The 12,719-nt window shown below is 38.4% G+C and overlaps 1 long non-coding RNA gene across 2 annotated transcripts in view; it reads right to left on the bottom strand.

The window, feature by feature from the left end:
• LOC109247252 (uncharacterized) overlaps nt 1-5,115 on the bottom strand; it is a 53,617-nt gene extending 48,502 nt beyond the window's left edge. For both annotated transcript variants that reach the window (XR_002071659.2, XR_002071658.2), the window contains exons 1-3: nt 4,787-5,115; nt 4,168-4,331; nt 1,753-1,890 (exon numbers count right to left, since the gene is read on the bottom strand). This is a non-coding gene — a long non-coding RNA (uncharacterized LOC109247252). The remainder of the gene's footprint in view (nt 1-1,752; nt 1,891-4,167; nt 4,332-4,786) is intronic.
• Nucleotides 5,116-12,719: the final 7,604 nt, after the last annotated feature.

Raw genomic sequence — 12,719 nt, 5'->3', positions numbered from 1 at the left:
TTGTACCAAAGTTATCTTTGACTTCTTTTTATCTTCATTGCCTTTTCACACCCATTATCTCACTTACTTCAAGGTTTTATGATATTCACTTGTTTTCCATAAGCTTCCTCAAATTCCTCCTTTTGTTTGAATGAGATAAATATAAAAAGTGAATATGTAATTAAATAAATTTTACATTTAATAGTTCAATTAGTTTAAAATACTTTTATTGGAATAACATTGAAATTAATAGATTATATAGCTTTGTTAAACTCTTAGCATTAAAATTATTTTTAAAATGTATGTTCTGTTAATTTACACTTACATATTTTTCTACTATTTAAATGCTTCCGAATTTTTTCCAATCCATGGTATTTTCAAATTGTTTCAGGGATGCCTGGGTGGCTCAGTCGGTTAAGTGTCCAACTTTGGCTCAGGTCATGATCTCACTCCTGGTGAGTTCAAGTCCTGCGTTGGGCTCTGTGCTGACAGCTTGGAACCTGGAGCCTGCTTCAGAATCTGTGTCCGTCTCTGTGCCTCTCCACTGCCTGCACTCTGTTTCTTTCTCAAATATAAAATACAACATAAATTTTTTTTTTAAATAAATCGTTTTAACTTTTTATTGTTGTATTATCATTGCATTTTCGAATTACTTGGGGAGGTTCATTCTGGAAATATGCAGATGAGATTTTATCTTTTATATTTAGGTTTTTATATTTAGGAATTTGTACATCTATATTATCTGTACCTTGAGATTGAAACCTCTTCAAGGTCAGGGCCCATACTGACTTTATTCTTTATTATTACCCACTAATAAAGTATCTTCATAACTTATTACCTCTGTGACCTTGAGCAAATGACATCTTCTCTCTGAGCTTCAGTTTCCTCCCCTGTAAAACGTGCATAATTACTATATCCATTTCATAAAGTTATTGATTTAAAAGATTAATTACAGAGGCACCTGGGTGGCTCAGTTGGTTAAGCATCAAACTTTAGCTCAGGTCATGATTTCATGGTTCGTGGGTTTGAGCCCTGCATCAGGCTCTGTGCTGACAACTCAGAGCCTGGAGCCTGCTTTGGATTCTGTGTCTCCCTCTCTCTCTGCCCTTCACCGGCGCTCTCTCTCTCTCTCTCTCTCTCTCTCTCTCTTTAAATAAACATTAAAAAATTCTTTTTTTCTAAAGATTAATTTAGAACTAGTGCTCTGAGTATGTTAGTAATGGCAATAGTAGCTGCTTTAACTGATAAATCCCCAAATCTCAGTTGTTTTAACAATCTAGAAGTTTATTTTTCACTCCATAATTGAGAGCGGGTGGGCTCTGTTTCCCACAGTAATTCAGGGGCCCAGGCTGTTGGAAGCTCTGCCATCATAATCAACATGTAACTTGATTGATCTGTTATCCATCCATCCATCCATCCATCCATCCATCCATCCATCTCAGGTGGTAGTGGTGGGATATATGCATGGGGGAGTTGGGGAAGGGTTAATGGAGAATATTAGAAATATTTTTACAGTCCAGACCTGGACATGGTGTACTTCACTCTGCCCAAATTCCTTTGGCCAGATCACTTGGTCCTACTTAAGTGATTATGGGTGAGAAATGGAGTACCTGCATGGACAGCTTCTTTCCAGCAATGACTTTTTCCTACAGAAAAGGATCATGAATCTTTGATAGAAAACATGTCACTTCCACACAGGTACTTTGGAAGTAATTAAAAACATTGGGTACCATTTGTATATCTTTATCATTTAACACAATGTATCATACTTACAATTTACTTGTTAGATTCTTTAATTAGGCTGGGAATCCTTCCAAGTCACACAGGGATTACATCCTGCCCACAGTCCCTGATCACTGGCAGAATTGAAGAACAGTGTGAGCTCTTGACAAATGCGTGGTGACTGGATATCTGTGGATGGCATGCATTTAGAAAATAGATGAATATCTGATTTGGTGTTGGATATACAATAGTTACCATTAGTATTAACTGGGAATTACAAATAGGTCTTCTTATAAATTTATAGTTATAAATTTAGAACTTACAAATTTAAAGTTCCAAAAAAGTGAACTGGTCCCTTGCTAAATGTCACCTCACTGAATATCAATAATCTGGGCATAGATGGGTTTGTAAAATAATAGATGCTGCCATAGCAGTTAATAACAGTGTGGTTGGCCTCTTTGGAATACTGTGATTGTTGTCACTGATTTCCCATTTCTTCAGACTCTTTTGGAAACACTAAAGCTGGCTGTGTGATGCGATTTATCAATGATTTCGTAATCCAAAATCAATATCCAGATTTAGGAGAATTTGCGTAGGTTGACTAAGCTTTCCTCCACTGCTCCAGTGTGTTAGACCCTGCTCTTCCAATTAGATTCCATGTAATCTCATGGGGATGGGATGTAGAACACAGTGTCCTGTTGCTTCAGCATTTGTTCCTCAGTACTTGTATTAAAAATCACAAAGGGGACTCTCGTAAAAGGCAACTAACTTGCCATCTATCCTCTGTATTCTTGGAGTCTTGTTTTAGCATCTCTCATGACATGCAATTCTTGTTCTCCTATAATAAGGAGGCAGTATCCTAGAAAGCCAGAGCTGTACAGGGAAAAAAACAGCATGAAGTATTTCTGTCACTGTTCCTCTGGAACTTTCACATCACCTCCTTCTTCTGGTTCCTCTGAGGTCTGGAGAAAAGGAGGGTTCTGGATGGCAGGAAAAAAAAATCTTTTTAATTCCTTGTGTTTTCTTCTGTGGTTATACATGCACTGTATCATGGCAGGCATCCAGATACTGACTCTTTTATGCATGTTCCAGTGAGTTTTCTAATGATGTGGGGACATCTCTTATGCATAGGTCCCTGGTATGGATGCAGTCTATGGCTAACCTCCTAACACCCCAGTCAGCTTTTGCCTATAGCAGAACCCCTGCAGCTTTTTACTGATTGATTGTCCTATCCCAGCAGGGCATCCTTTTTGGCAGAAGTTAATCAAGACAGCTCAAATACGGTTTCTTGGTCCTTAAGACACTCATATATCCTTACCCAAATCATGGAAGAGCAGTTTGCCCAGATTCTAATAGCTGTCTGTTAAATGTGTATGCAAGGGCTGATCCAGCCCGCCTACCACCTTCAGACTTCTTCAGTAACTAATAGGTTGTATCTTCAACCTCCTGGAGATACATGGACACCTCAAATATCTATCTCCGTAGCACAGGGCAGGCCTGTGAATTTTTCTTGCTCTGTGAGCTTTAAATTAAAGATTAACACAATCTTTGAACTCTCATTCTCTTGATGTGATAGATTGAAGGCACCACCCTTACAAATCTCTTCCAAAGGTGGTTGGAGGAGGAAAAAGAAAGAATTCTTCACTTGTATGAAAATTCTCTTAACAGTCCTAGTCAATAACCATTTGCATTCCTAGCTGTATGTAGACCAGAAGTAGAAAGCAATGGAATATTTTATTGTTACTGCTTTGGCTCTTTTATCTTTTAGTGAAGCATGGATTCATTTCATATACAATAACTCTGATGAGAATTTTGTACAGTTGCCATAGGTCAAGCCATTTCAGAGACTTATTTTAAATTTTAAAATCCCATACAAAATTCATCTTTGCAGTTCCCCTTTCTTCATTATATTCATATTCTTGAGTGTTTTTATGTTTTGTTATGTGCTTGGACCCTTTCACTTTTCTTACAAACCATGTCTTATAAGTCTGTTTGGATTTAATTTTCTTTTGCATAACCCAAGAGATATATATCATGAAGATCTGTTATTTTGCTATCAACAAAGTGGTTCTAATTCTGAAAAAGAAAATACAGTAACTTGTATGGTTGTATGTATTTTGGCTATATTTTTCTGTATTTATAGGTTAGGTATGTTGCCTTCTGAGGTTGAGTGGTATCTGTTACCACTGGTTTCTCCTAATTCAGGAGAATTTAGTTCATCATTAATTTCTTAGCCCAGATAATTACTGTGTCATTCATGATGATGCTTGGAAAGTTATCTGGGCAGAGAGAAAAAAGAATCTAGGGGTATATTTTATTGTTTTCAATATTAGGTCTTTAGCCCAAATCCTGAGATAATAGTAAATGTTCCATTCAACATACTGTTTTACTCTACCAGGAAATAATAAAAAATACTCTATTATTTTCTTTACCATGAAGTATGAAAGAGAATCTTAAGGGACCTACCTGAGACTCCTGACATACATGTTCATTCACATGACAGTCGGTAACCACAAACCGGAGCAAGATGCGGATGCTGGGTGGCAGAGGTAAGAGCTCCTTTTACCACAGCAGGCAGTACACACATTCCAGTCTTCTCTACAAAACTCAGATGGCCACACATCTGGAACCTTCAAAGTGACTTTTGTGAATATTCAAAAATCCCCCAGTGTTAAATATGCACATGCCTAGGATCTGCTAGATGGAGGTAATAGGATTATTTCAAGAATTAAATGCAGTTACATTTTTTTTTTTTTATCTGACCCTGCAATCATGAATATTTCCCTTGCTTGACTAAAATCTTTCTAAGGACGGGTACTTACTTATTTCTTCCCTGTTCCACCATCCTGGTGGGGTTGAACATATCTTTAAAGTGTTGTCAACTTGGATTTTTCTCTGGAACCTAATGGGATCCTGAATCATTTGTACTTTCTAGGGAAACTAGCCAGTGGTTTAATCCTCCCCACCTTTTTTTCCCTCCCTCTTATAGGAAAATTTCCTAGAAAGAGATGTCTATATTTGCTGTTTCCATTTCTTTTATTCTCATTCTCTTTTGAACCCACATTAATTGGTGTTTTGTTCCTACCTCCATTGAAAGAGTGTTTCCATAGTCCTGGATGATTGCCATAATATCAAATCCAAAGGCGGTAATTATTCCTCAAACAGTTAGGTCTAGCAACATTAGGAAGAGTTGATCATTCTCTTCTTAAAACACCTTTCACTTTGCTTCCAGGAACTATCCTCTGTTTGCCTTCTACTTTACTTGTCACTCTTTCTGAGTCTCCTCTGTTCATTCTTTCTCATCTTCCTGAAGCCCAGTCTTCAGACCTGCTCTCCTCTGGTTCTATACTCACTTCCTAGGTTATCTGCTCTCCTGGTTTCAGGGGTTTAAAAGCCATCTGAACTCTGACAGTGCCTAAATTTATATCTACAACCCACACCAGTCTCCTGAAAGTATTCTCATATATCCATCTGCCTACTCAACACATCCCCTTCATATAAAGTTGCTATCTCAGACTTAATATGGCTAAAACATAACTCTAGATTTCGAAGCTCCCAATCTGCTCCTCCCACAGGGTTATCTTGATAATTGGCAACTCCATCCCACCAGTTGCTTGGGCCAAGAATCTTGGAATCATCTTGAGTTCCCTCTCATTTTCTACATCACTGTACTAGAAAATTCTTTCAGTGGTACCTTTAAAATATATCTTGAATCTAGTCACTTTTCCAGTGCTACCTATTTTACCTAAAATGATATTTTTGCTCACTTGGGTTATTATAATAACCTAAGTTCCCCTGCCACTCCCTCACCCGGCAAGAAGAGTAGCCATTCAAATAATGTGAATTAACTGAATTCATATTCAATTGGAATTCAAATTTTTGCTAAAGGAATAAATATATGATTTTCTGTTATTGTGGTGGCTGTGTGGAGGTGATCTCACTCATGTGCATCCTCAGGATTTAGGATAGCTGTAAGTCTCGGGGTGCCTGGGTGACTCCGTTGGTTGAGCATCTGACTCTAGTTTCAGCTCAGGTCATGATCTCACAGTTCATGATTTGAGCCCCGTGTCTGGCTCACTGCTGAGCATGCAGCCTGCCTGGGATTCTCTCTCTCTGCCCCTCCCCTTCTTGTACATGCTCACCATCTCTCTGTCTCTCTCCCTCTCCCCCCTGAGAATAAATAAATTAAAAAAAAAAAAAAACAGCTTTGAGTCTCCCTCACAGATCAATACATGCACCATTCATAGGCTTTAAATACTACTTATTTTTTTTTTAAGCCTGTCTATTTTGAGAGAGAGCATGCATGAGCATGCAAAAGTGGTCAGGGACAGAGGGTGAGGGAGAGAGAGAATCCCAAGCAGGCTCTGCACTAATGAACCAATCGTGACCTGAGCCGAAGTCAGATGCTTAACTGACTGAGCCACCCAGGTGCTGCTAAAGACTGCCTTTTAATTCCTGGTGAGGTTACTCTAGTAAGGCAGTGAATACCCCTTCAGGTGGAGGAAGGTGGGCTCTACCTTAGAAGAAGGTATGGGGTAAGCTGGTTAAGACATTTCAAGGGGATAGAGGTGAGAGCAATTTTTTTTTTTTTTGAAGACCAATGTTCTCTATTTTTTTTTTTTTTTTTTTGGTCTTGGTAAGTGTGCTGTTTAATCCCCATCACCTATTCCACCCTTCTCCCCACCCACTTCTCCTCTGGTAACCATCAGTGCTCTATAGTTAAGAGTCTATTTCCTGGTTTGTCTCTTTTTTTTTTTTCTTTACTTTTTATTCTGTTTCTTAAATTCCACATATGAGTGAGATCATATGGTATTTCTATTTTCTGACTAACTTATTTCACTTACAGTTATACTCTCTGGCTCTATTTGTGTTGTTGCAAATGGCAAGACTTCATTCTTTTTTTGTGGCTGAATAATATTCCAATGTATATATATATACCACATCTTCTTTATCCATTCATCTATCATTGGACACTTAGGCTTCTTCCGTACATTGGCTATTGTAAATAATGCTGCAGTAAACATAGGATTGAACGTTGAATTAGTGTTTTTGAAGACTAATAAACGTTATTATAAATATTTATAAAAAAATTATGATAAACGACAGAGTAAGACATTAACAATGAGTGGAATCTGGCAAAGCTGCCTATCTAGCTGGGGTCTTAAATCAGGTATAATTGGCCTTGAACTTTCCAGTAACAGGAATGACTTCAAAATCAATGGTTATTGATAGATATTTTCTTCTTAAAAGGGGCCCACATCAACATTTTTGCTGGCTTGATTTGTTTCTCTCTCACTCTGACCCATTCCATTATTTATTGCCACAGGGTTGGGGCTTCAATATTATCTCAGTCTTGCTTTTCTCATTGCCCTACTTTTAGGCTTCGTGCTATGTGGATGTGATCTGCCTTTGGGTATTAGGTTCATCAAAAACTTTAGTTTTCAGTAATAACTTTTAGTTCTCTGTGCCAGGTGCTCTAGGGCCTTTGGATCCTCAGCCAGATCACAAAAATGAATAAAAACAACTTTTCCACTTTCACTAATAGGAAAACAAACTTCTCATCACACTTTCAGAAGAGTTGGCATTTTATCACAGTCTCTTGTTTGGGGTTATTGGGTTTGAGATTTAATCAAAGAATATTTGCCTGACACAGAAAGGTGTGCAATTTGTAGCACTTAACTATAGCCCTGCTATATAGCTACAATTAACTCTTCTTTGTGCAAGACAATGTGTGTATTCTTTACATTTAACCCTCATGATAGCTGTATGAAATATGGACTATTCTGATCTCTTCTTTAGATTTGCCTAGAGTGACAGAAGAGACATACTGCAGAAAGGATGTTCAGATGTTCTCCTAATGCCAAAGAATATTCTTTTGAAAATTTAACAGTGTTATCTCCCTTAGAACAAGGGGTAGTGACTATGAGGCAGAATATGTTACTTTTTCCTTTTTCTGTAAGAGAAAGAGCCCAACTCTTCTGAGTCCTCTCCTAATTATATTCATTTATGTCCTGGAAGAATAAGGAAGCGTAGCAGTTTCAATGCAGTTTTGGTGCTCAGTTCCAGACAATGAACCAGTCTCTCAAATGTTCCCTTCCTGGTAGGAGCTTAGGGAAGCCACCAACTTATTTATGTCCATGGACAAACCATGAGATAAGGATATTTTCTGTCTTAGCAGATTTTGAAAAAATGGAGCCAAAAACCTTTTGGAGGAAGAAGCCACATTTGAGCAGTGTTCTTCTGAGTTACCCTGTCCTAAATGATTCACTCTCTTGTTATCAATTCACTGTTTTTCAGAAAAGAACTGTAATTCTACCTTTGAGCCTTTTTACCTACATTAATAAAGCCACACCTATATAAATAACTTCTGATTGTTTGAAAGCAAAAGTACTTCATGAATCAGACTGACAAAAACAAGGAAAACCAATTCATTTAAACCTATAATTGGATTATTTCTACTTTTGGCAATCCCCTATATATTTCCCAATAAATTAGTGTGATTACACTTGAAACCCAGATAGCATCAATTTTCACTTTAAATTAAAGAGAAGATTCTTGGATAGATCTTTTCTCTGACCAGCAAGCAGTCTCCAGAGCCTCTAGGAACTCATTAATATGTTGAGCTTTGAAGTTTCTGATTTGGCAGAATATCTGTGTTGAGTCAATATTAAGTGGCCTAATGCTGAAATTTCTTCTCAGCTAGTTAGCTTCATGGGTTAGAAAATGCTGCTAGCTAAGCCATTTATTTTCTGTACTGTAGAGAAAGTTGCTGTTCTGAACTATTGGTTGGATCCTTAACTCCATGGTGTGTTTACGGTGTTTCACAAAGCAGGAGCCAGGGACAGTTGGACCATGGCATTCCTAGTGCTTTCTGTACATTGGTAAGTTTGATCTCTTCACTAAATTTAGGAAAACAATGTTGCTTTCCTTGAACCCTAAGAATCTCGTCTTGATTAGTCAAATCCACACCACCTTTCAAAGGAGAAAGCAGGGGAGGGGCTCTTTGTGTTATAGCCAAGGGCATCAGCATTGGGTATGGCATAGGCAGGGAATATTACTTTATATAAAGGACCATTTACCAGTCACTCCTGTTGTATATGAGAGACCCCTGTGACATGTGAACAAGCATGGGTAAAGAGCTTGTTTGAACTCTTGGCTTCTACCATCATGTGGTTGAATTCTAGGTCTGTGTATTAAACTACCCAATCAATGTCTCCACTCAATTAAGAGAAGTCTCAAACTTAATGTCTAAAATAGAACTTCAATCTTCCCCTTGTAGAGGGTTGAACATGCCCTTCCCAAAAAGATATGTTATTCTGGAATCTATGAATGTGACTTTATATGGAAAAAGGGTCTTTGCAGATGTAATTAAGAAACGGATCTTGAGGAGGGCATCTGTTGGGATGAGCACTGGGTGTTGTATGGAAACCAATTTCACAATAAATTTCATATTAAAAAAAAAAAAGAAACGGATCTTGAGATAATTCTGGATTATGTGGGTGAGCCTTAAATCAAATGATAAGTGTTCTTATCAAAGAAGGCACACAGAAGAGGAGAAAGCAGACAGAGGCAGAGATTACAGTTATGCAGCTCTCAGTCAAGGAATGCTTGGAGCCACAGAAACCCAAGAGGGAAGGGAGGATGCTCCCCTAGATCCTTTGGAGAGAGCGTGGTCCTGCTTGACACTCTGGTTTCGGACTTTTGTCCTCTAGAACTGTGAGAGACTAAATTTCTATTCTAAGCCACCAAGTTTGTGGTAATTTAGTGCAGCAGTCCTAGGAAACTAATGTACCTCTTAAATCTGCTTCAGTCCCAGTCTTCAGATAATGGCAACTCTAGTCTTCTAGCTCATGCCAAAAACCTTAGGGATTATTCTTGACTTCTTTCCTTCTTCCATACCTCTAATCTAACTTATCAGCAAATCCTGTTGCTCTATTTTCAAAATATTCCAAGGAGTCAGTTCTCATTGTTCACATTACTATCGTCATCATTCAGGCTACCGTTATCTCCTGCCTACCATATTAGAAAAGTCTCCTATAACATATCTTCTTTCTTTGATCATGTCTTACTACATTTTATTTTCAACAGAATAGCAAGAGTGGTCCTTTAAAAACCAAATTAGATGGGGCGCCTGGGTGGCTCAGTTGGTTGAGCATCCGACTTCATCTCAGGTCATGATCTCACAGTTTGTGGGTTAGAGCCCTGCATCGAGCTCTGTGCTGACAGCTCAGAGCCTGGAGCCTGCTTCGGATTCTGTGTCTCCCTTTCTCTCTCCCCCTTCCCCACTGATGCTCTGTCTCTGTCTCTAAAAAATGAATAAATCTTAAAAAAAATTAATAAAAACCAAATTAGATCCTGACATTTCTCCACTTAAATACTGCCTGTGGTTTTCCATTTTACTCAGAGTAAAACCCAAGATTAGTAGCAGTGGCCTGTAAAACCCCAAGTCGCATTCTTTACTCTTAATCTTCTGTGAGAACTACCTAGAAGGTTCTCTTAAAACTTGCAACCCCTCCCCTTGCACACATCCAGTTCCTCTTACCCTGATTAATTTCTCCCATGACATTCAACTTTCTAACTATGGGATTAACTTTTTTATTAAGTAAGTTGTCTTCTCCCATTAGAATGTAAGCACCAGGGGGGCAGAGATCTTTGTTTTTGTGTTGCTACTTTTATCACTGCTGTATCTCAACCCCCTAGAATAGTGGTCAGCAAATTCTTTCTATAAAGGGTCCTAGTCCATTTGGGCTGTTATAACAAATTACATGGATGTGGCTTAAACAACAAATATATATCTCCCAGTTCTGGAGACTGGACATCTGAGATAAGGGTGCCAGCATGCTTGGATTTTTGGCAGGGTACCTCTTCCTGATTTCTAGACCACCATCTTCTTTCAAGTGGCAGAGAACAGAGGAAGCAAACTCTTTGGTGTCTCTTAAAAGGGCACTAATCCCATCATGAGGCTCCACCCTCATGACCCAATTACCTTTAAAAAACTACCAATAGCATCATATTGGGCATTAAGGTTTCAATATATGAAACAGTCTATAGCAAGTATCTTGTATTTATACAATGTTTTTTAAAAATATAATTTATTGTCAAATTGGCTTACATACAACACCCAGTGCTCATCCCAACAGTGTCCTCCTCAGTGCCCATCACCCATTTTCCCCTCTCCCCCACCCCCAGTCCACCCTCAGTTTGTTTTCTGTATTTAAGAGTCTCTTGTGGTTTACCTCCTTGCCTCTCTGTTTGTAACTATTTTTTCTCCTCTTCCCTTCCCCTTGGTCTTTTGTTAAGTTTCTCAAGATACACATATGAGTGAAAACATGGTATCTGTCCTTCTCTGACCGACTTAGTTCACTCAGCATAGTACCTTCCAGTTCCATCCACTTTGCTGCAAATGGCATGAATGTTGAGCATTTTCATGTATATTACTTCAGAGCATCCTCATAGAAACCCTCTGACATAGCTAGAGTAGGGACCTTAATAGTTTATGTGATCTCAAAGTCATTTGGCTGGAGCAAGGCATATGAGAATCCTAGCTTGGGCTTCTGATCTGTTTTTATCATCATGGCCTCAATTTATTAACAAGTGATTCTATTTGAAAATAATGCTGTTCTTCTAAAAGGTGAAGTATTTTAGCTTTGTTCCAGTACCATAGTTTTTCCATGCCCTGTCTCAAATCTAATGGTTATATTAAACAAAGACTTAGAGGATTCTGTCTATCCTGGTATCTGTAACACATCAAGCTGTACTTATTTGCAGAGTAGGTGCCCCAGTGGGCTATATTTTTAGGCCCTGCTCCCCCCCCCCCCCCGCTTTTAGATTCAGTGAATTCAGGAATGGAAGGGGATAATCAGCATAGGAGAAACACCTCCTAAAAATGCAGACAGGAAACAAAGATGTGGTAGAAGTGAAGATTTTGATTACATACAGGGTCCAGCTAGCATGAGTTAGAGGAAATTGTTGCTGAATTTCCCACTTCTACTTGGGTGCACAGAGTCTATGTGTTGGTGTTAAGAATATTCTTCCAGTTCACTATAGGGATTTCTGGGAAATCAGCTTATCAATACGGGGCAAGAAAACCATCATGATGCCTGGTGCTCCATAACCAGTAAGACTGCCCGAAAGAATAATCACTGTGGCTCCTCCATCCTTTATTTCCATCCTACTTCCACAAAGAGAAAGCAAATTTTGCTTTCATCTTCTTAATCTTCTGGACACCTGTCTAGAAAAGCATCATCAAGACAACTTGGATGTTTTTATTTCTCAAGTATTATTTTCTAAGTACTATTCTTAAGTTCGTTTCTTTCATCCTCCTTCTTGCTTTCTTCCTTTTCCAACCAAAAGAAATGCTAATTTTTCATTAGTTTCTGTAACCACAGTAGAGAGATCCTTTGTAATTCATGGATCTTTGCTCCAGTCCAGCCTTGCTAATTTTCTGTGTCACCTAAGTCCAGGGGCCCATTAGTCTTAGGATTATTGACAGTAGGATGCAGTCACTTTTTAAGACATTAATGTAGTCTGAATGGGCCTTCATGTACTAATTTGGATTTAGTAAATGTAGTTAGGATGGGGAAGTAAAAGATTAAAGGGGTGCTGGGCCTGAAAGGTGGTGTCAGCCAGGAGCTATGTTTGTAATAAGATCATTTGAACATATTTTGATGATGTGCAGGCACCAGAAATGTTTGAAGAAGGGGATGAAGGGAAAGGATAATATTGGAAATGGCAGGGGAATGATTTTCTACTGTATCTCAGCCCTGCCAGTGATGCAACTAGGGAAGAGAAGGGCTGAATGAACACAAAATTTTGGTTGTTGAACAAAATAGGATCAAAGAAAAGGGAAGAATAATCAGAGGTAATGATGGTAATTTGTTTTTTAGTTCAGAGATAATTGACCCATACTGAAGACATAATTATGGTACATTAAAGAGATTAAAAGAAAGACAAAGACAAAGGCATGGAGTGATGACAAACATGATTCAGAATCCTATAATTATGATGTTTTTATAACC

The sequence above is a fragment of the Panthera pardus genome, unplaced genomic scaffold (genome assembly GCF_024362965.1).
Source record: "Panthera pardus isolate Hobbes unplaced genomic scaffold, ASM2436296v1 HiC_scaffold_3, whole genome shotgun sequence".
Lineage (NCBI taxonomy): Eukaryota > Metazoa > Chordata > Mammalia > Carnivora > Felidae > Panthera > Panthera pardus.
Note: the sequence above shows the minus strand (reverse complement) of the source record. Positions and strands in the feature narration are given on the sequence as shown.